Here is a 23589-nt window from a genome sequence, read left to right on the forward strand (position 1 = left end):
TGAGGGGCATGGGAGCTTACTTGGGACACCATCTTGGACTGCTTCCCGTATGGAATATTCAGCAAGAATGTTATGATGAGTGCCTATATGGAAGAAGATGAGGGCCATGTGGGAGTGTTTTTGTTTGAATTGTGGTCATTTGTGTAGTGGTTGGAAAAGATGACTGGGTCAATCTTAGCTTGAACTCTGATGCGATTCCCATTAGGGACTGAGTTCTGGAACTGACATCTGAGAAGTATTGCTGTGAATTATGTTGGGATTTTAGGAGGCTGCTGAGGGCCATTACCAAGTAGGAATGACGCATCGAAATTTCCTTGCCAAGCGTACCCCATGCTGCTTAGAGGACATTTGATGGAACATTGCATGCATGCTTTAATAAGGTGACCTTGCTCAAGGACCAAGGCGGATTCGGGTTTAGAGCTGATCAGGTTTGAGGAAGTAACCGGCTCCTTGAGTTTAAGGCATTGCCAGTTTAAGATAATGGGTTTTAGGGAAGTTGGAAGTTGAAGATTATTGCTGGGATTAGGGTGTTCCTGCTGCTTGTTCCCGTTGAGTTCTCGTGAGATTAAAATGGGATTTGGAAGATAGCCTCGTGGAGTAGGTGGTTTGTGCGGGAGACAGCAGAACGCGTTTGCCCCTGGACCTGTGTGGAGGCGGTGTGAGAGCTGGAATAAAGAATTGCTGTTTGAACCTACAAAGCTGTGAGTGCCTCGTGATTCTGGTGCCAAGCCGAGACCTTGGCATTATGGTGGTCCGTACGAGGGATGTCTGAAGCTTGGAGGTAAGTGAATTTGCTCGCTCCTGAAGGAGAGCAAAAAAAATGGGTGACCATTTCAAAAAACAATGTGTTCTTGTTTTGATTTATTTTGTTTTTATTTCAAGTTGCCTGTTCCTAGAACTTTCTCAGGCAAACTGGGGAAAATGGTTGACTCAAGGTTTAAAGTTTTTCGCCTCCGAGGAAGAGAGATTGTTAGAGGAAGGAGGCACCCCAGTAAGACCAAGAAAAATTAGGGCATATGTTGATACAGTACAAAAATGTAGCCCATGGCTTTTTAAAGATGAGTTATTAAGTATATCAATAGGACCATCATGGTATCCTGTAGAAGGATTTTTCTTCAACAAGAAAGAGATGGCTAGTTCTGTTTACTATACTTGTCTAAGATCTTGGTTTTTACAGACATCTGATTAATTTACAAAGCTAAAGTGTTAAAATATCAACCACTAGATATGAAATCAAGTACTCTTTACTTATTAAGTTCCATAAGGTAATATATTTAAACATTATGTGTGTTTTCATAAATTGGTGAATGGAAAAAGGTTTAATATTGCTTTGGTCTGTGTCTTTGCTGAAACAAGGTTACTAAGAGTTAAGATTCTATCATGTGTAATTTATATACAAAGAGTATAAGAAGTTTCAGTTGGGTTTCAATTACAGCATAATAGTACCTTAAAAAACATGAAAGTATTTCATCTTATTAAAGTGGAGTAATTTTATAAGGGTTGTTTCAGAATGAGATTTTATAAAAAGCGTTAACGGTTAAAAAAGAGATATAAAAGGTTCAAGATGTGGAAATATATTTTAATATTAAAGGTTAAAGAAATGTTTCTAGATGAGATAATCTCTGTGTGGTAAAAAGTTGTAAAATGCCATTTAAAAAGATTTTGAGGAAACTAGACTTACTTTAAAAGCTTGAGAAAGGAAGAAAGAAGAAAAAGGTATTTGTACATGGCAGATTGAGACAAAGCTTCTCAATGGAGTTAAAAAAAAAAAAGCCTTTGGTTGAAGAGCAGCCATGTAAACTAATATTAAAGCGATTTATACAGAATCTAAGCCTCGCTTTAAAGAGTGAAGCTGTAGGTGGAGAAAAAGTACATTTAAAAGTACAGTATAAATGATAATTGAACGGCTTTAAAAGGTTAAATTGAAGGTGGTCGAGATACCTTCATGGCGGATAAAAGATTGCTTTACTCATCAAACTACTTATTAAACTAAAAAGAGGGAGATGAGATAATCTTTGTGTGGTAAAGTAAAAAGTTGTAAAATGTCTAAATAAGTTGCAAAAGGGTTTAAAAGGTCAAATTGAAGGTGGTTAAGATGCCTTCATGACGGAGAAAAAAAATATAACCCATGAAAATGGGAAGATAATAAGATAAAAGATTTAGATAAAGAAGCTTAAAAATTTGAAGTGGAAAACTTCAAAAACAGAAGTACAGAAAGGTAAAAAAAAAGAGAAGATGTAGAAAGATAAAAAAGATATAGGAAGATAAAAAAGATGTAGAAAGACAAGAATTTTAAACCCACAAAATAGGAAACAAAAGAAAACTAGGAGAGAAAAAAGCTACTAAGGGTAAATATAAAAACCTTAGTAGAAAACTAGAAGATAGAAATAAGATAGAAAAGGTTGAAAATGTCAAGTAAAGGTATTTCAGATAGAAAATGCAAAAGGCTAAGACAACTATGGTTTAAAACCACATCTAAAAATTATAAGGACTAAAATAATTCTAAAAAGTAAGGCAGAATGCTTTTGAAAGACTTAAATTTAAAAGGATCTTAAAGGGGTATATATCCCCCAAAGATAAACTTAAAATAACCCTTTTTTTACTCTAAACTTTCTAAATTTTGATTCATCAGGACTTAGTGCTGCGGAAAGACATATGTATCCGAAAAATGTACATAAGCCTAAGGTACTTTGGAAAGATATTCTAACAGGACAATGGAAAGGTCCCGACCCAGTTATTGTCTGGAGTCGGGGTTCCGTTTGTGTGTTCCCACAGGGAGAACAGCAGCCGATTTGGATTCCAGAGAGGTTAACCAAAACAATTTCTACAGACCAAAAAGAAGATAATTTGACTCAAATCCATAACAGCTGATATCCAGAGCTCCAGCTTGGCTATTCTTACATCTGCGATAGTGATTAACCACGGTGCCCTTTTTTCAATATCTATTTTATTATTGCTTTTTCCCACATCATAAAGTTCTATTTTATTTTTTGAGCTCATACAAACCTAGGTTAATGTTTTTCTGATCAGTTTTGTTTTTTGACTGTTTTTAATTTTTTGACTGTGGAGTTTTTAAACATTGCAATGGAGATTTTACCTAGGTAAAGCTACAAGGCCGTTATTGTCTTATGTGTTGTATGTTATGTCTGCACTGTTTTGTGTTGCATGTCAGTATGTGTGTATGTCCATATTTTTATACGAGGAGCGCTCATGAAAAAATGGATCCGAATTTTTTTTTTATTCACGTGATTTAAGTGGTCTAATCTAAATTAGGTAAACAGCTGTTAATGATTGTTTTCAAAGGTGGTTAATAGATCTGTTTGCTTACTATTGTTTTTAAAGGTGATTAAGAGATCTGTTTGTTTACTTTCACTTTTCCTTTTCATTATATTTAATAATTCTGTTCAGGATAATGTCTCTTTAACATCATTGCCAGAATTCCCATCTCCATCCCAGTGCCGGTGAAGACTAAGAAAACCAAACTACAGCTTCTATGATAGCTACCACAGTAAACTGTATAAACTGATGCATCAATGAATATAACTCAACAAGTAATGCTCAATCAAGGACTTGATTTACTTTGGGAGGAAATGGATATATTGATAGACTCTTCCACTTTGAACTGCCTGCAGAACTTGCCTGGACTATATATCAGTTGCATGCATCGTGAACTATCGTCTGGTGCAGCGAATTGTGGTACTGCTGGCATATTTTTGCTGATGGTGTCACCAGTGATGCAATTTCCTTGCCAGCGCACCCCATGTTAATTGTGGTAATGCTGGCATCTTTGCTGATGGTGTCACCAGTGATGCAATTTTTCCAAAGGAGCCGTCAATTGGCTTGGTGTCGTGGCATTTCTGTATCTTCCTCCCTTCTACTAGTGATGGTCTAAAATTTGGGGGCCAACAGAGGTGAGGCAAGAACCTCACCCCCCCACTGGCACCAAGGTTAAATTTGGGGGCCAACAGAGGTGAGGCAAGAACCTCACCCCCCCACTGGTGCTTAGGCCTATCCACAAGCATGGCTGAATGCTGGACCGGTAGTCAGCGACGGGTTGATCTGATTGCAGTGGATTCAACCTAAGACAGGGGACTGACGCCTAGAGGTCAGTTCATCCGATGATGGGTAAGAACCATATGTTGAATTGGACAACCTACCAGGCACGGTCCTAAGCCGCATTGCTTGTTGTTTAATTAATCAGAAGGGGGGAGATGCTGAGGGCCATTACCAAGTAGGAATGACGCATCGAAATTTCCTTGCCAAGCGTACCCCATGCTGCTTAGAGGACATTTGATGGAACATTGCATGCATGCTTTAATAAGGTGACCTTGCTCAAGGACCAAGGCGGATTCGGGTTTAGAGCTGATCAGGTTTGAGGAAGTAACCGGCTCCTTGAGTTTAAGGCATTGCCAGTTTAAGATAATGGGTTTTAGGGAAGTTGGAAGTTGAAGATTATTGCTGGGATTAGGGTGTTCCTGCTGCTTGTTCCCGTTGAGTTCTCGTGAGATTAAAATGGGATTTGGAGATAGCCTTGTGGAGTAGGTGGTTTGTGCGGGAGACAGCAGAACGCATTTGCCCCTGGACCTGTGTGGAGGCGGTGTGAGAGCTGGAATAAAGAATTGCTGTTTGAACCTACAAAGCTGTGAGTGCCTCGTGATTCTGGTGCCAAGCCGAGACATTGGCCTTTGGCAGGAGGCCAAGCATGAGAGGCACCTTTGGAAAACTTGACATCTAGGCCCAGGGTGACTTTCTCCACAGCACTGGGAATCTCTGCCAGGATATCACATGATATTCTTGGTAAACCCTTGTCTGCAATAGCTAAGAGTCAAAACACACGTAGACCTCACATTTAGACCCCAATTGGCCTGGTTACATGTGACCGTTTGGGCACTCTTTGGGAAGCCTTGCCTGTGTTAGCTCATTTAAAGGAAATTCCTTACTATGAATGCTTCCTGAATGAATCAAAACCCACAGTGCCACCTACTTTATCCTTGACATATGGCCAGACCAATACCATAAAATTTTTGAGCTTCCAGGAAGCAATGATGGAGAACCTTTGGATATCCTGCTGCTCATCATGACTGAACCAGACAGTGCCTTGATTGACTGGAATTCATGAAAATAGTGTAGAACAGAGATACCAGTGAGTTGGAGCCATCTGGGAACTGGGCCTAGAGCAGTGGAGTGAAGGTGTATGATAAAACATCTGTGGTGGGGTTGTGTGGATCTGCCATTGGCTTCTAAATGACATGTGACTGACATGGTGCTGCCAGCAGACCCTTACATATAAAGGCATGTTGTTGTTGGGAGATGTTTCAGGTTGATGGTCAGAATCAGGTTGCTATGCTCTAGTAGGAATAATGTATGGGTTTGCAGCTCATTTGGTGTTTTCTCCCACAGATCCTGACTCACCACATGTGACAGAACTTCCTCCACCACTATGTCCCATTTGAACATTTTGTAATTCTTATAGCAAATACCAAATTTCCAGTGAAGCTGCAAGAAACACCATGAAAACTGGAGGATTACCCAATGGCTTCACAGTCTACATGGAGAGATATTCATCTCCAAGTGGCCACAGTTTATGTTCAAAGAGAGGATTCAGCTTTGCTGCCTCATGTTCATTGGAAAATAGGAAAACATGTCCCCCAGTTCACATCGACACAGACCCAGCTTTAATGGTCTTACTACCAAGAAACTTAACACTCCTGAAACCAACATATATTTGAAGTACCCAATGCTCAGAGGCAGGCTGTCAAGAAGTCATTAGTCCAGCACACCTCTATATTTGTGGAATGTTTACCCTGTTCCCTATTTTTGTAATCTCCTCTGCCACCTTTAAGATGAGATTTTTAGCATTTTCTATTTCAGATATGTATTCACAGATTTCCTTCCACTTCTCCTATAATTGTATCTGACGTGTGGCCATGGTAATGTCAAGGCATTCTTCTGAATGACAGTTGGAAGATTTTGGTGTAGCACATGTTTGCATACACATTGGAAACATTTTCATATTTTCGGTTTGAAATATTGAAACTCTGACCTGAATGAATAACCTACTAGACTCTGACTATTAATCTTAATGTTATGGGTAAAAATTAACCTAAAGGAAAAGAAGAACAGATCATTCATAGGAGGCATGGTGTTATACTTGGACTTGCCTTTTGCTTTATCAAGGGTATGGGTTATAAAACTACTTTCATTTACATTCTAATACTTCTCCATGAATTTTCAAAGTTAACCAATATGTAACTTCTGACTCTCTTTCTCTGTAGCCTGGATCAGAATTATATATATATATTTCTACCTGCTATCACAAGTGCATTCTTGTGAGTATTCTGACTTTGGCAAATAAATATTCTGTGAACCAATCACTCCCACCAATCCTTGGGGAAACTGAAAATTCAACCTATGGTGAGCTCCATAGTTGAACAAGTTTATAAATAGAACCATGTATAGTAAAATGAATATTTTTTGTGATCTGTGAATGATATATGTTCCATTATTAATTTCGATTGTAATATACATTGCTAATTTTTAATATATATATATATACTCTCTTTGGATTTGATAATATGAAATATGTGAGTCATATTATACATTTCCTTGTTTCCTGTACATTTATGTGAATTTATAATCAACTTTTCACAAGATCATAATCTGAAATATTTATTTTTCCCAACATATTTATTCATTTCCTAATACTCAAAACTAAATTCAGTGAACATTGAGTACTAATACTAATATTTCTTCAATAACTGACTGCAGTTCACATCAATGCATGCAGAGTCATATGGGACATGATGTGTATTTTGACATTAATTTTCTCCCAACTTTTGTACATTAGTATTTCTTTACTACATATACATCATAGGATATATCCTTTCACCTGTAAGTTCACAAATTTAAATGCATATGATTCACTTTCAGTCACTGCATGCGACAGAACACATGTGCTTCTCCAAGTTTTTTACTTGCTTTTTCATGAAGCCTCTTTCATAACACATTATTTTTGATTTCCATAATCATTTTTGAAGCAAAACACACACACACCTCATTATAAACTGTAGCCTAATATTACCACTAGATGTACAACTAGTTGGAATGAATGTATGTATATGAATACCAGATTTCATGTATATTTTAAAATATCAATTCAATCCATTATTTAAAATTAGAACCAGTTATATTATTTATTCACACTATGGTCTATTCATGCATCATCTCTATTCATAGACACAGGGTACACCTATTGGTATCCCCAAACATGAGATTATAGTGTTTCAAAACATGCTCCCACAAATGGTGGAAAAAAATACTCACCTGATCTACATATTCATCACAGTAATATTCTGGACACAAAATGCAAAGTTCACACTTATATTATGATTCTATCAAAGCCTAAATTTAGTGAGAGCATGGATTACTAGAAAATATCCAATTCAACTTTGGCAAATGCTTTCCAATTACAATCTTATTGGGGGCTATATATTTGTTTCTTCCTAAGATTATATGTTCAACCACCCCCCTGTTGAAAATATTTCTAACCATATTAATCACATTATATTTTGCCCGATCTCCTAACTTCTATTTGATATCTATTTTCCTACTTATTTTCACAAGTCCATTTTTGTGACTGACTCTTCATGTGTGCAGACATTCACATTTACTGTCTAACAGAAACCCTATTGGAAAGAGCTTTTTGTCCAATACCTAAGCTCAATCTTTTTCCTAAATGTACACTGCAATCCTACCTACTATACCTATTTCACTGGATGTTCTCTTCTATATTTAATAATCCAACATACAAGATTCTATATCATTTTATATTGATTTATATCATACATCTGTGCAAAGCATAATTCAAAACTATGTATGCAAATCCAGGGCCCAAGGCCCTTCTGTGCTTCAGATCTTACCTGGTTTTCTGTTTTCAAACTTACATTTCATCTATACATACTGATAAATATCACAATTTCCCAATACTAGTATTCATCCAGCAGAATGACTCCTAACCCAAATAAAACATGATATTAACCCTAACCATAATCTGTTCCCTCAATCTAATTTTACATAAGAGAAGTTGATCTTTCAATACAGATATGTAGGGATTCAACACCTTCAGAGAACCTCAAAGGTAGGTGCAGAAATGATCCCTGGAGAAGATATCAACAGCTAGGTAGGGCCTGAAGGGCCTAAGGTCATCTCCCATGGCAAACAAACAGGTCAGGAAGAATAAATGTGTCTGAGTCAGCCTCTCTCTTCTGAATGCATGGAAGATGGACCAATCCAGGCCTGTATGGATAGCTGGTCCTGGGCACCTATGGTATGTATACCTTTCTAAATTGTGAAAATGTCACAGGAAGATGGAGCAGCTTCCATCTCATGGGACCCTTGGAAGCAACTGTTAGGGAAAAGTGGTTTCCAAGGCAGTGATCTCATTCACTTCCTTTAAGGAACTGACCTCATCTCACTTCCTTGGTGATGGACCTCTCTGAACTTGGGATCCAGGTAGCCAGACACTGAGAGCCAGTCCCAGACCCGACCCGGTGGTCTCACTTGTTTGGATCTACCAAGGACAGAGTCATTCTTTCTTGGTACCTACTCATATGGGGATGGCCAAATGCCAGGAAAGCTCTGAAGAGGGGCCTTTCCTGAGAAAGAAGGTACTGGCTCATCGCTGGCTCCTGAAATTCACTGAGTTGGCAAAGGAGACCAGAGCTGAGACAGGACAGGCCACTGCTGGGGAACACAGTTTGACCCAACAGTCAGAGAACACTTTGGATAGAGGCAGACCAACTCGGGGGGGGGGGTAGTGCCTTTGTGGGTCTGTGTTTGAATTTGTGGTTTTGTTTCATGTTCTGAGAATATGGAGGAAAGCGGGTCTGTTCCCTTTGGAGTGGACTGTTTACTAGTGAGTCCTTTTGCTCAAGGCAAGTGTTTCTATGTCGATGGACCCCACAGTGTCTGTGGTGGTAAACAGAGAAAAAAGAATGCATCAGTGGATGTGTCCTGTCTAGTGGAAAGATTCCCAGTGCTCATCCTGGCTATTTTATGAATGGACTGCTGCTTGCCTTGCAGATGGGCCACACCTACTATGTTCCTAAGTTCCTGTATTCTTTTTGAATTCTGGCCTCTCTACAGAAGTGGCTCGTGGATTTGTGTCCAAGATATATACCATCTGCAAGTCTAGGTCATGGCCATGAAATGGATTGCTGAAGGGAATGTCAAACATCTCAGAAAACTCAGAAATCAATGTGACCAGTAAGGCTCTAAGTGTAGAAACTTTGCTTGACTACATAGCAACCCTAGGAGAATGATCAAGAGCTGTCAGTGCCATAGTGTTAATCTTGTGGAAAGGTTTGTCCCTGGGCCTTTTTCTTACCTATTGCTCTGTTCCCCTGAATGTCAGGAAGTTTTTTGCCTCAGGCCACACCTTTGGGAAGCCTCAGGAACACAGTTTCTAAATGGAAATGAAGGAGTCTCACCTGTGACTCTTTGATTAATTGCTTTGTAAAGGGTTGTGTCTGAATTAGCTTCTTGGCCCTGTGTGAGGCTTTGGCTTAGATTCTCAGTAGCACATGAATCTAAATAAAAATTCCATGTGTCCACCCAAAACAAAAATGACAAAAATTTACAGTCATTTTGGATGAAATCTCTTGCCTTCCTCTGGTAAGGCTGCTGACATCCATGAAACTAGAACAGGGATCCTTTTGGTCAAATGGGTTGTGCAAAGCCCTGCAGTAGCTACCCCATAGGTGCTTGAGTTTTTCCATGAGTTCAGTACACATAAAGAATCTACGTCTGACAGTCAATAGGCCTCAAATTTGAGAAGTGGAGCAGTATGAATGGTAGGCCCATTTTATATATCCTGATTCTCAGGAAGGGTGTCCAGACCACGATTTCATTAGGCAATAGAGGGGAATGGGAGCTTATTTTGGACATCATATTGGGCTGCTCCTCTTAGGGAAACCTCCAGCCAGAATGTTATGATGAATGCCTATATGAAAGAAGATGAGGACCATGTCGGAGTGTTTTTGTTTTAATTGTGGTCATTCATGTGGTGGTTTGAAGAGATGACTGGGTCAACCTCAGCTTGAACTCTGGTGTGATTCCCATTAGAGACTGAGTTCTGGAACTGACCCAGAGAAATATTGCCATGAATTGTGTGGGAATTTTAGGAAGCCAAAAGTGAGAGATGCCCTTGGAAACTGAGATCTAGGCCCAGGGTGGCTTTCTCCACAGCACTAGAAATCTCTGCCAGGATATCACATGATTTTCTTATTAAAGCCTTGGCACCCATCTTTGAGACTCAAAACACACATGGACCTCACATTTTAGTCCCCAATGGGCCAGGCTTCTTGTGACCATTTGGCCACTCTTTGGGAAACCTTGCCAGCAGAGTTCTCTAGAGCTTTCATTGAAAGAAGATTACTCACCACTTCAGGTTTCCTGAATGAATCCAAACCCACAGTGCCACCTACTTCATCCTTGAAATATGCCTAGACCAATATCATGAAATTTTTGTAGTTCACATTACCAAGAAGCACTGTAGAACCTTTGTGTCTCCTGTTGTTCATCATGACTGAACCAAAAAGTGCCTTGATTGACTCTAATTCATAAAAATGGTGTAGAACAGAGATGCCAGTGAGTTGGAGCCTGATGGGAAGTGGGCCTGGAGCTTTGGAGTGCAGGTATGTGCTAAAACCTCTGTGTTTGGGCCATGTTAATTTGTCTTTGGCCTCCAAATGAGATGTGACTTCCATGGTGCAGCCAGCAGACCCTTATGTGTAAAGGTTTCTTGTTATGAGGAGAGATTTGGGGACAATGCCCAGAATTAGGTTGCTCCAATAAAGGGGTATAAATGTATGGGATAGCAGCCTGGATAATATTTTCTCCTGCATACCCTGAACCACCTCATGTGACAGAACTCCCTGCAGCACTGTGTCCCAGTTGACCTTCTTGTATTTCGTGAAGCAAATGCCAAATTCCCAGTGCAGCTGCAAGAAACACCACAAAAATTGGAGGAGGACCCAATGCCTTAACAATCCACACGGGGAGACATTCATCCTCCAGTGGCCACAATTTACCTACAAAGAGAGGGTTCAACTCTGCTGCCTCATGTTTTTTGAAAAATAAAAAACAGTTCACTTAGATGCAGACCCAGCTTTGATGGCCTCACTACAAAGAAGCTAAGGCTCCTTACACCAACATATATTTCAAGTGCACAAACTCAGAGGCAGGTTGTCAAGAAGTCATTGGGCTAGCTCAGCTCCAAGTTTGTGGAATGTTTACCCTGATCTCTACTTTTGTAATCTCCTTTGCCACCTCCAAGGTTGTGAGCTCCTGAGCATTTTCCATTCCCGATATGTATTCACAGATTTTATTCCTCTTCTTTTCTATTTGTGTCTTATTTGGGGTGAATGTAATGTCAAGTCATTGTTCTGGATAACAATGGGAAAATTTTTGGGTAGCACTTGTTCGCATACACATTGGATTCATTTTCCTATTTTCCATTTGAAATGCTGAATCTCTGACTCTAACCCATACCCTACTAGACTCTGACTACTAATCCTAACATGATGGATAAAAATAAACCTAACTGAAAAGATGTACAGAAAGTTCATAGGAGGCATGGTGCATCTTTGGACTTGCCTTTGGCTTTATCAAGGATATGTGTTATAAAACTAGTCAGATTTTCATTCTAATACTTCTCCATGAATTTTGAAAGGCAACAAATGTGTAACTTCCTGACTCCCTTTATCTGAAGCGTAAGTAAGAACATGTATTTTTATATGCATATATGTAGTTTTCCCTTCTGTCATAGGTGCATTCTTGTGAGTTCTCTGACTTTGGCAAATACAAACTCCATAAACATATCATTCCCCTAAAACCCTGAGGGAAATGAAAATTCAACCTATGGTGAGGTCCATAATTGTACAAGTTTATTTATAAAACCGTGTTCTGAAAAATAAATATTTTTTTTAAATCTGTGAATTGTATCTATTCCATTATGAATTTTGATTGGCATATCTATTGCTACTTTTTTGGTGTGTAATATGAATATACACTACTTTGATTCTTTCATGTTTATTTTTGTGGATTTATAATCAACTTTTCCAATATTATTTTCAGAAATATTAATTTTAATGGCATACATATTTGTTTCCTAGATCAGTGAATAATACATAATATTCCAAATATTTCTACAAAACTGACCCAAGGTTATCATTAATGAAAATAGATTCTTATGGGACATGATGTATATTTTGACATTAATTTTCATTTAACATTCTTTCATTATTAATTATTCAGCATGTATACATCATAGGATATATCCTTTCATCCACAAGTTTACAAATTTATAGGCATATGATTCACATTCAGTCACTTCCTACATCAGAACACATATATTCATCCATGTTTCTTGACTGCCTTTTTCATGAGACTTCTTTACAAACACATTATTTTTGATTTCCCTAATAGTTTTAAAAGCAAAACTCACACACTTTTTATGATAATTAGTAACCCTAATATTACCACTAGTTGGAATGAATGTATGTATATGAATACCAGATTTCATGTATATTTTAAGATGTCAATTCAATCCATTATTTAAAGTTGGAACCAGTTATTTATTCACAGTATGGTCTATTTATGCATCATCTCTATATTCATAGGCACAAGGTGCTCCTATTGGTATCCCAAAAACTAATGTGTAGGGTTTCAAAACATGCTAACACAAATGGTGGAAGAAACACGCATGTCACCAGATATACACATACATTTCATCACAATAATATTCTGGACCCAAAATGAAAAGCTCATACTTATCTTATGATTCTGCCAAAGCCTAAATTTAGTGAGAGCATCGATTACTAAAAAAAATCCATGTCAACATTTTCTAATGTTATCAAATTTCAATACTATTGGGGACTATATATTTGTTTCTTCCTAAGATTATATGTTCAACCACCCTCCCTGTTGAAAATATTCCTAATCCTATCACTCACTTTATACTTTGCCTGATCTCCTAACTTCTATATTGATATCTTTTTTCCTTTATATTTTTACGAGTCCATTCTTGTGACTGCCTCTTCATGTGTGCTGACATTCACATTCACTCTCTAACAGAAACCCTATCACAAAAGGGCTTTTCGTCCAACCTAAGCTCAATCTTCTTCCTAAACCTACACTGCAATCCTACCCACTATACCTATTTCACTGGATATTCTCTTCTACATTCAATAATCTGAGGTATAAGATCCTATCCATTTTATATTGATTTATATGACACATCCGTGCAGAATGTAATTTCAAACTATGTATCCAAATTAAGGGCCCAATGCCATTCTGTGCTTCAGATCGTACCTAGTTTTCTGTTTTCATACTTACATTTCACCTATACATTCTTATAAATATCTCAGGTTCCAATACCAGTATTCATCCAGCAGAATGACTCCTAACCCAAATAAAACATGATATTAACCCTAACCATACTCTGTTCCCTCAATCTAATTTCAGGTAATAGTAGGTACAGAGTTGGTCTTTCAATGCAGGTATGTAGGGATCCTACAACTGCTGAGAACCTCAAAGGTAGATGCAGAAATGATCCCTGGAGAAGATATAGGCAGCTGGGTATGACCTGAGAAGCCTAAAGTCATCTTCCATGGCAAACACCCAGTCAGAATGAAGGGATATGTCTGAATCAGCCTCTCTCTTCTCAATGCAGGGAAGATTGACCATTCCAGGCCTGTGTCAATAGGTGATCCTTTGCACTTATGGTATGTTACATTTATGATTTGTGAAAATGTCACAGGAAGATTTGTCAGCCTCCATCTCATGGAACCCTTGGAAACAACGGTTTGGACAAAGTGGTTGCCAAGGCAGTGACCTCATTCACTTCCTTGAAAGAAGTGACCTCACCTCACTTACTTTTTGATGGAACCCTCTTAACTTGGGATCCAGGAGGGGAGGCACCCAGAGCCAGTCCCAGTCCCAGTGGGCTCACTTATTTGGATTTACCAAGGACAGAATCATTCTGTTTTGGAAGCTACTGATGTGTGGATGGCCAACTGCCCACAAAGCTCTCCAAAGGGCCTTTCCTGAGAAAGAAAGTACTGGCTAATCACTGGCTCCTGACAACTTCACAGAGTTGGCCAAGGAGACCAGAGCTGACACAGGACAGGCCACTGCTAGTGAACATAGTTTCGCCCACCAGTAAGATTACACTTTGGATAGATGCAGACCAACTCCTAGGGAGATGTGTGTGTCTTTGTGTTTGTGTCTTTGAATATGTAGTTTTGTTTCATGTTCTGAAAATATGAAGGAAAATGGTTTGTTCATTGTGGAGTGGACTATATACAGTTAGTTCTTTTGCTCAAGGTGAGTGTTTCTATGTAGATGTATCGCACTGTATCTGTTGTAATAGACAATAGAAAAAAAAAGAATGCATCAGTGAATGTGTCCTGTCTAGTAGAAAGCTTCCCAGCACTCATCCTGGCCAATTAATGAATGGACTGCTACTTGCTACTTGCCTTGCAGATGGTCAACACCTTCTATGTTCCTAAGCTCCTGTATTTTTCCTGAATTTTGGCCACTCTCCAAAAGGGACTCGTGGTTTTGTGTCCAAGATATGTGCCACCTCCATGCTCTGGGACATGGCCATGTACTGGATTGAAAAAGTAAATGCCAAGCATCTCAGAAAACTCAGAAATCATTGTGACTGGTAAGGCTCTCAGTAGAGAAATCCTGCTTGGCTAGATAGCAACCTAAGTAGCACGAGCAGGAGCTGTCAGTGCTATAGTGTTCATCTTGTGGAAAAGTCTTTCCCCAGGTTTTTTTCTGACCTATCATTCTGTTTCCCTGAATGTAAAAAAGGTCTTTGCCTCACTCCAACACTTTGTGAAGCCTCAAGAAAACAGTTTTAAAATGGAAACTAAGGGACCTCACCTGTGGCTCTTTGGTAATGTGATTTGTAAAGGGATGTGTATGAAGCAGCCTCTTGGCCCTGTGTGAGGCTGTGGCTTAGATTCTCAACACCCATGTAACTAAATAAAGATCCCATGTGTCCATCCAAAACAAAACTGATACAAAAGAACAGTAACTTTAGATAAATCTCTCCCCTTCCTCTGGTAATTCTCCTGACTTCCATGAAGTGAGAACAAGGATCCTTTGTGTTAAATAAGTTGTTCCAATCCCAGCAGGAGCTAGTACATAGGTGGTGGGGTTTTTTCATGACTCCAGTACACATAAAGAATCTACTCACAGCAGTCAGACAGCCTCTAATTTGAGAAATGGAGCAGTTTTAACTGAAGGCCCATTTTATCTATCCTAGTTCTCAGGAAGGATGTCCAGGCCCCATGATTTTAGGCAAATGAGGGGCATGGAAGCTTACTTTGGACACCATCTTGGACTTCTCCCCATATGGAAACTTCAGCCACAACATTATGATGAGTGTCTATATGGAAGAGGATGAGGGCCATGTGGGATTGTTTTTTTTTTTTTTGAATTGTGGTCATTTGTGTGGTGGTTGGAAGAGATGACTGGGTCAATCTTAGCTTGAACTCTGATGCGATTCCCATTAGAGACTGAGTTCTGGAACTGACCTCAGAGCAGTATTGCCATGAATTATTTTGGGATTTTAGGAGATCAAGGAGAAGAGGCATCCTTGGAAACTGAGATCTAGGCCCAGTATGGCTTTCTCCAGAGCACTGGGATCTCAGCCAGGATATCACATGATTTTTTTAGTAAAGCCTTGTCTGCCATTGTTGAGAACCAAAACACAAAGAGCCTCACATTTTAGAACCCAATGGGCCTGCCCTCATGTGACATTTGACAACTCTTTGGGAAGCCTTGCCCATGTGATTTCTCCAGAGCATTAATTAAAAAAATTCCTCACCACTCAATGGCACCTGAATGTATCTTAACCCCACAGTGCCACCTATTTTATTTTTAAAATAGGGCTAGACCAATACCATTTGGAAATTCCCATTACCAGGAAGCACTGGAGAACATTAAGATGTTTTGTGGCTCCCTCATGAATGACCCAGACAGTGGATTTTTTTTACTAGACTTCATGAAAATAGTGTATAATAGAGATGCCAGTGACTTTGAGCCCATTGGCAATTGGCCCTGGAGCAGTGGAGTGCAGGTGTGTGATAACTTCTGTCTTGGTGCCATTGCTTGGAAGCCAGTGCCAGATATACATATTTCTTGGCCAATACCTACTCTCTCCTGCCCCAGCTTCATCATCAGTAGTCTCAAACATACTGGATCTGTTATCTCCAGTATTTTAATGACTTGTGGTCAATGAAGTTCCACTCTTATTTTGTCATGATGAGCAGAGGGAGTTCCTAAGGTGCTTCAGAGCTTCTACCTCATGGGAATTAGATAAATTTCAGGATGTAGGCATAGGCATATGTCAACAATGCAGTAGGCAGCTAGGTAGGTTTTGGATTCAGACAGGGCCCAAGAAGTAGTGAGCAATCTTGTCTAGCTGTTAACATATAAAGAACTCATGCCTGAGGGCTTTCCACATCATATCCAAAAGTCCTCATGCATCAGGTTCAATGGGTTAAACGTGGGTGGAATATATATGCTTCAGGCTCTCACTTTGGCACCTAAGGCTTTATAGAGAATAATGTGTGAAATCATCACTGAGATTATTAATGTGGTAAAGAACTCCACAGTGGGTCTTGCTCTTATTTCCTAAAGACAACTTTGATGCTGGGGTAACCAAAATTCCAACACAATTCACTGTAACACTTCTTGGTTAAGCTCCAGAAAACAGGTTTGTCTCATGTTGTGATTTGATTCAAACAATTTTTACTTCTGAGTTTTACCCAGCTATCTATTACAACCACCACACAAATCACCACAATTCATTCAGGAACCTTCCTTCATGGGCCAAGTCCTTTTATCTTTTTCCTACTAAGAAATTATTCTAAAAACATGGCTGAATATGTCCATACTTAAAGTCCAGGATTGTTTCCATCGGAAGTACCCATGCCTCTCATTTGCCTAAATTCATAATGGGCTAGATATCATTCTGAGATCCAGGGAAGTTGAAATGAACCCAGAGTTAATAGTACCCTTCAACTAAAAATAGAGGCCTCGAGTTTGCCAATGGTAGGTATGTTCTTTTTTATGTAAATTGAGCTAGAAGAAATTCAATAATCTAAGTCCTAGCAACTTAAGGGCAAGGACTAATACATTGGTCTTAAAGGGTCACTGTTGTAGTTTCATGAGTGTCTGGAATCTCACATGATGGAAAGGAGAGTCTCCACTCAATTAGGTTTTTGTATAATATTAGTTTTGGATGGAGAAGCAATATAATTAATAATCTGAAGCTGTGTGGAGCATCTCAATGAGTGCCTCACTCAGGTGAGGCAATTGCTTTAGCTCTGAGTAACAGATGCAACCCATTCAAGTAAATTTCTAAAGTTCTTCTCCTGAGGCTTCACAAAAGAGAGCCCTAAGGCAAAAAAACTGCTTCTCATGAGTAGAGCAGAGCAATAGCAAATAATAAAAGCTCTGGACAGAGTTTTTTACAGGACCAAAGCTAGGACAATAAATTTCTTCTATTGCTCATCCTGCTTGGATATCTATGTATCCAGTCAGGTTTCTGCTCTGAAAACCTTACCTTCCACAGTGATTTCTCAGTCTCACAGTGATGCTCATGAGTCTCTGCATGAAGCCCATCGATAGACATGTCAGAGGGCTTGGAGCTGGTAAACATCTTTGACATAAATTATCTTCTCTGTAGTGGCCAAATTTCATGAGAAATATTAAACAAATGAACATAATAAGTCTTTTCCATCCACAAGGCAAGCAGATATCCATTCATTAATTCACAGGGATGAGCAATGGGAATATTTTCATTTGACAGACACCTCCACTGTTGCATACTTTTTTCTTCTTCCTAGGATGACACATGAAGAGGAACATATCAATGGTGAAATAGTAGCCTTCAGCATAGCACCTCACTACAATACAGGCAATTAACAGTGGGAAAAATGCTTTTCCCACCATATTCTCAGGCAATAAGAGACAAAACAATAAATCAAAATACACATCCCCAAATAAAAACACACACACATAGACACACATCCCTTAAAATGGCCTGTGTCCATCCACAGTGTCAACTTACTGGTGTGTTAAACTACATTCACCTGTAATAGCCGCTATATACTCAGCTCTAGTGTCCTTGGGAAAACTCACCAGAGTTTTCAGGACCATGTCATGGTCCTGTACCTTCATTGGCAGGAAAGCTCCCTCCTTAGTGCTTTCATTACATTTGGCCAACCATAGATCAGTAAATACCAAGAAAGTAGGACTCTGTACTGGGTGAGGCCAAACAACTGAGCAGACTGAGACTGTATCTGCCTCTGGGTGCCTAGATACCTTTATTCTTTGTTAAGAGAGTTCTATCACCAAGGAAGTGAAGTGAGGTCACTCAAATGAAAAAAGTGAGATGAGGTCACTTCCTTGGAAACCACTTTCTCCTACCAGGTGTTTCCAAGAACCCCATGAGGAGGAGACTGCACCTATCTTCCTGTGACTTTTTCAAAAGTTGACAGAGTCAAGCAAACATACCCAAGGTCAGCTGTCTAGTGAAAGGTTAATAAAATAGGTACTTGTCACTCCGTTTTTCTATATGCTTAACAAAACACTGTTGAAATCTTAATAACTGTTTGCTAATCTTGTTCCCAGAATGTGCTGTCCCCAACTGTGAACTCTTTGCTAATCTTGTTCCCAGAATGAGCTGTCCTCAACTTCCAAAATACAAAATGTAACTTCTCTCCCTGCCTTCTCCAAGGAAAGTATATAAGCTCTGCTTAAGCTGTTCTCAGGGCTCTATCTCTCTTTGCTATAGAGAGCTCAGGCCCCAGCATGCTCGTCTCCAAATAAACTCACCTTTCTGCTGTTGCATAAGACAGTCTCTTGTGGTCTCTTACTCCGACGTTTCGCTGGACCCTTACATTTGGTACATCGCCCGGGAACTGTGCATTGCCGGACAGGGAGACCTCAACAAGACTCCTTTAGGGGGGTAAGTAAGGCACCTTATCTTCTTCTTCTCCTCCTCCTTCTTCTCCTTCTTGTTTTTCCTTTGCGATCACTCAGAGTCTGGTTTTTGGCTGGAGAGCATGAACTCTCAGAGCCTTCTGGTTTTTGGCTGGAGAGCGTGAACTCAGAGCCTTATGATTTTTTGGCTGGAGAGCGTGAACTCTCAGAGCCTTCTGGTTTTTTGGCTGGAGAGCGTGAACTCTCAGAGCCTTCTGGTTTTTTGGCTGGAGAGCGTGAATTCTCAGAGCCTTCTGGTTTTTTGGCTCAGCGGAGAGCGTGAACTCTCAGAGCCTTCTGGTTTTTTGGTTTGGGTTGGCAGAGTGTGGTTGTCAGCGGAGAGCATGACTCCCCCTGGCGGTGGTGGACAGACGTGTCCCTGAAGCCACAGGCCACATCTCTCAAGGGACATTTTGAGAGACTATGGGGGGAGACGGAAGTACCCCCATCTGGGAGGGACGAAGGTGCCCTCATCTGTATTCTGCTGCCAACCCGTCTGGTCTTGCCGGCAACTATTCTTTCTCTCAGGTTGAATTCACTGTCTGTTTTTAATCTTTGCCTCTGAACTTGTGTTACACGTTTACTGTTTACTGTGTGTCCATGTTTATGTCACGTTTGTATTGTCCCTGTCTTTGTTCAAGTAACTTTCATTATGGGACAGAGTCATTCCACACCTCTGACCTTGACCCTTGATCACTTGACTGTAGTCCACATAAGGGCTCAAAATCTTTCTTTTTCAGTAAAATGCCAGACCTAGCAGACTCTCCATGTCTCAGAATGGCCCACCTTTGGTGTTGGATGGCCCCCAGAAGGATCTTTCTACTTCCCACTAATTTGAAAAGTCAAAAATATTGTCTTTGTCTTTCAGCCGGGACCACATAGCCATCAAGATCAACAGCCGTATATCTTAACTTGGCAGGACCTCTGCAAATCTCCTCCTCCATGGGTGAAGTCTTTCCTTGTCCCTGCCCCCGCTCCTACTCCTCCCCCCACGATTCTATCTCTCAAACCCTCTGATCCTTCTCCACCCTTTGTTCTCCCTGAGTCTCAAGATTTGACTATGCTGAACTCTCCTCCCTTTCCTTATCCCCTGCCTTTGTTACCCAACCCCCAACACTCTCTAAGTAATTCCCCTGCTGCTGACTCAGCTTCTCCACCATTGGAGGAGGTTAAGCCGGCCCAGCACCCTCCAGATTACTTCCCCAAGGCACACACAGCCCCTCCTCCCCTGGAGGAAACTGGACCAGCTAAAAAAAAAAAAAAAGCTCAAAGAACTCACCGGCATTTTCACACCAGCCTACTTGGGATGACTGTCAACCACTCCTAGGGACTCTCTTCATGACAGAGGAACAAAAGAGAATCCTCCTGGAAGCTAAAAAAAAATATCCTCGGACCAGATGGGCAACCGACACAACTTCCCCTTGAACCGATCCAACTGTGACCCCAACACCTTTGATGGTATGGAACATCTGTCCACTTATTGCCAGGCTTTAATAGCGGGTCTCCAAGCAGCCGCTAGATGGCCAACTAATTTGGCCAAGGTAAGAGACATTATTTAAGGGCCTAATGAATTTCCCTCTATGTTTCTGGAGAGAATTATGGAGGCATATAGGAGATATACTCCTTTTGATCCTCAGGCAGAGGATCAAAAGGCATCTGTCACAATGGCCTTTATTGGGCAAGCTGCCCTGGATATTAAAAGAAAGTTATAACACTTAGATGGATTACAAGATATGACTTTGAGAGATTTAGTCAGAGAAGCCAAGAAGGTATACTATAACAGAGAAACTGAGGAAGAGAAGGAACAAAGAATGGAGAAAGAAAGGGAGCAAAGGGAGGATGAAAGAAGCAAAAGACAGACTGAGGCATTGACTAAGGTCCTGGCCACAACAACAAATAGGCCAGAAGTTAGGAGACAGGGAGACAGAAAGGGATACCTGGGCCCACGCCAGAAGCCACATCTGGCCTCAGATCAATGTGCCTACTGTAGAGAAAAAGGACCCTGGGTCAAAGAATGCCCTAAAAAGAAACAGCCATGCCAACCAGCCATTCGAACTTTGAAGGATGACTAGGAAAGTAGGGGCTCAGATCCCCTCCTCGAGCTCAAAGTAACTTTTGAAGTGGAGGGGACCCCAATAAACTTTGAAGTGGATACAGGGGCAGTATACTCAGGCCTTAAGACCCCATTGGGCCTTCTATCAACTAAAAGGGCTCTAGTTCAAGGGGCTAATGGCAGTAAATATCGGGCTTGGAAAACTAAGAGGACCATGGACCTGGGAAAAGGAAAATTTCATCACTCCTTCCTAGTGATCCCAAAATGCCCAGTCCCATTGATGGGTAAAGATCTGCTCACCAAACTCCGGGCCAGAATAACTTTTAACCCTGAAGGCCCCCAAGTGAAATTTCTAAATCCTTCAGTAAAAACTCCTATAGTCATGGCTTTAACTATGTCAGTAGAAGATGAACATCAACTCTTCACACCCCCCAAGACTGATCAAACAGGCAAGCTATCCCAGAAATGGATAACAGATTACCCAGATGCCTGGGCAGAAACTGCTAAGTTAGGCCTAGCTGTAAAACAACCTCCAATATCAGTGGAGTTAAAAACTTCAGCCTCCCCAATTAATATTAAACAATATCCTCTGAGCAAAGAAGCTAAAGATGGGATAAGGCCCCATATTCAGAAATATCTGGCCTTAGGGGTCCTAAGGCCCTGTCAATTGGCCTGGAACACTCCCCTGCTACCAGTAAAAAAGCCAGGAACTGGGGACTATTGCCCCATTCAAGACCTAAGAGAGATCAACAACAGAGTGCAGGACATTCACCCCACAATACCTAATTCTGTACAATCTGCTTAGCACCCTTAACCCCGAGCAAAAATGGTATACTGTCCTGGACTTAAAAGATGCTTTCTCTTGCTTGCCTCTGCATAAAGATAGTCAATTGCTGTTTGCTTTTGGGTGGGTAAACCCAGAAACTGGAACATCTGGTCAACTAACTTGTACCAGACTTCCACAGGGGTTCAAAAACTCCCCCACTCTTTTTGATGAAGCCCTCCACAGAGATCTCAATAACTTCAGAACCATGCACCCTAAAGTCACCCTACTCCAATATGTGGATAACCTGCTACTGGCAGCATACACCAAGGAAAACTGTGAGTCTGTGACCCAAGCACTACTATCTGAGCTTGCTCAACTCGGGTATAGAGCTTCTGTCAAAAAGGCCCAAATTTGCCAGCAAGAAGTAATCTTCCTGGGCTATTCCCTTAGGGGCGGTAAACGATGGCTCACTGAGCCCAGAAAATAAACTGTTGTACAGATACCACCCCCATCTAATAAGAGGCAACTCAGAGAGTTTCTTGGGACTGCTGGGTTTTGCAGCTTATGGATACCTGGGTTTGCAACCTTAGCTGCTCCTTTATACCTGTTGTTAAAGGTAAATGCCCAATTCTAATGGAACCCTGAACACCAACAAGCTTTTGATAACATCAAAAGTGTGTTGCTATCTGCTCTGGCATTAGCACTCCCAGATGTAGAAAAACCCTTTACTCTCTACATTGAGGAAAAGAAAGGAATAGCACGAGGAGTGCTTACTCAAATTTTAGGACCTTGGAAAAGGCCTATAGCCTACTTATCTAAAAAGCTGGACCCAGTGGCTAGTGGATAGCCCCATTGCCTAAAAGCTATAGCAGCGGCGGCCCTACTAATCAAAGATGCTGATAAGTTAACGCTGGGGCAGAAGCTAACCGTTATAGCCCCCCATGCCCTAGAGAGCATCATCTGCCAGCCACCAGACAGATGGCTATCAAACTCTAGAATAACACACTATCAGAGCCTGTTGCTTGACAAGGACAGAATAATATTGGGACCCCCTGCCCCGCTTAACCTGGCTACACTACTACCTGAACAATCATCAGAACCCGTCACTCATGACTGTCAACATATACTGGCAGAAGAAACCAGTATACGATGGGATTTAAAGGATCAGCCACTGCCCCACCCTGAGGTCATATGGTTCACTGATGTTTATTCTTTGGTGATTAAAGGAAAGCCAGTCAATATGAGACAGTTTTCAACTAAAAGATAGAAACAAAGCTTCTGCTGCTTCTGCTACACAATGTCACTCTACAAAATATAATTCCACATGTAGTTAGCAATTTATCATGGCCTTCATGCAATCAAGATTTTCATATCAATTTCTTGCTCCTTTAAGTTGTCTTTCTTGATTGGCAGAAGGACTTCCATATGAGTCATGTACTTGCAGAAAAGCCTAAGATTTAATAAACTGGAACAGGAAATTATAGGGACTGTAAGTAACAGGCTGCTACTGCCTGCTTGAGTGCCTAGAGGATACCTCTACCCCTCTGAAGTTAAGGGAAAAAAACTTCAATTTTACTCTAGGATACTGTCTTGGGTGAAATTCCTCATCTTTTTTGAATTGTAGTCACACTATACCTATGTCTCCCTCTTTGTTCACATCACATCTTCCCTCCTTTTTATGTTCTCATTTTCTGCTATATCAAAG

At 40.5% G+C, this 23589-nt stretch overlaps 1 pseudogene; it reads left to right on the forward strand.

The window, feature by feature from the left end:
• The first annotated feature begins 764 nt into the window (after positions 1-764).
• Positions 765-23151, forward strand: LOC144374070 (uncharacterized; annotated as a pseudogene).
• The last annotated feature ends 438 nt before the right edge of the window (positions 23152-23589 follow it).

Source organism: Ictidomys tridecemlineatus, unplaced genomic scaffold (assembly GCF_052094955.1).
Source record: "Ictidomys tridecemlineatus isolate mIctTri1 unplaced genomic scaffold, mIctTri1.hap1 Scaffold_57, whole genome shotgun sequence".
Taxonomy (NCBI): Eukaryota; Metazoa; Chordata; class Mammalia; order Rodentia; family Sciuridae; genus Ictidomys; species Ictidomys tridecemlineatus.